At 47.4% G+C, this 1,361-nt stretch overlaps 1 non-coding gene across 1 annotated transcript; it reads left to right on the top strand.

Moving 5' to 3' along the window:
• Positions 1-880: 880 nt before the first annotated feature.
• TRNAV-CAC (transfer RNA valine (anticodon CAC)) lies at positions 881-952 on the top strand. The gene has a single exon. It is a non-coding gene; the product is annotated as a tRNA-Val (tRNA).
• Positions 953-1,361: the final 409 nt, after the last annotated feature.

Genomic DNA, 1,361 nt, shown 5'->3' with positions numbered 1-1,361 from the left:
TCATAGAAGTGGATAAGGAAGAGAATAGGAGACGTTAATTCACTCTGAGACTACCAGAGACACACCCATGAAGTATCAGGTTGGTGTTGTTCTGAGAGGATTAGCTGGACCTCGCCCTTTTGGGAATTCTCAGCTCTGTTTTTGTTATCGTCACCCAACTAAGGTGCGGCAATGGAAGGGTCACATGAAAGGTGAAAGAGATGTTAACTGCTTTTGCTTGCCCCTAGCAAGGAGAAATGCGGAACAGTCAAACCAGGTGAGGTGAAAACAAGACTGGGAGGCTCAACAGCAGAAATGACAAAATCCATACCAGGCCTTTCCTTGACATTCCTCCTCTTTCCACACCATCTGATTTCTTAGTTACAAGATATACATCTTTCTGATAGTTCTTTGACTTACATGCTCTCTTAAATCCCACCCCCAAACCTCTAGTTACCATATTTTGCTCCCACTCCAGTGTTAAGCCCTTGAGTCCATGAGAAGCCACAGCTCAATAGTAATAGAATCATAGGATTGTAGAGTTGGAAGGGATTCCGAGGGTCATCTACTCCAGCCCCCTGAGATGCAGGAATCCTGCCCTGGGTGGGCTCGAACCACCAACCTTCTGGTTAACATCCGGGTGCACCACTGGAGGAGCACACAGAAGCTTCCATATTCAGTCCTTGCCGCCAGTGCTAAGAGAGCTGGGAAGCAGCCCTGCCCCAATCCTCGGAGAGTTGAAGCAGGTAGTACTGGAATAGGTAGACTGACAGTCCAGCTAAACACAAGGCAACTTAATACTCTTGGAGATAAATAACCCATCAGCTCAACTCAGCTTCTGACAGGGTGGCTGAAGTGAGCTGAAAGGGCTCCTGGCACCTCTCGCTTTCACCACAAGGGAGGGGATGTAGCTGAATGGCAGAGCATCTGTCTCACATGCAGAAGGTCCCAGGTTCAATCCCTGGCATCTCCAGGTAGAGCTGGGAGAGGCCCCTGTCTGAAAACTTGGAGAGTTGCTGCCAGTCAGTGTAGACAATACAGAGGCAGATGGACCAGTGATCTGACTCAGGGCTCATCCACACTTCCACTTGTCCTGTGCTTAGAAAGCAGGTGTCCCAGCGGTTTCTTGTTTGCCCTGCTGCTTTGTCCCAGGAAAGCCTTTAGCTCTTTAGTGCCAAATCAGCACAGACACCAATCCATGGAAAACCCAATTGATGTTTGCTCCAATTCAGCGACAAAGATCAGGTTTCCCTGGGGAAAGCGGCAGGATAAATGGAAGTCCAGATGAGCCCTCAGTATAACATACCCTCCAACATTTCTCCGTTGGAAATAGGGACATCCGATTCAATTATTATTATTATTATTATTATTATTATTATTAT

Source organism: Zootoca vivipara, chromosome 1 (assembly GCF_965207765.1).
Source record: "Zootoca vivipara chromosome 1, rZooViv2.hap1.1, whole genome shotgun sequence".
NCBI classification, from domain to species: Eukaryota; Metazoa; Chordata; class Lepidosauria; order Squamata; family Lacertidae; genus Zootoca; species Zootoca vivipara.
Note: the sequence above shows the minus strand (reverse complement) of the source record. Positions and strands in the feature narration are given on the sequence as shown.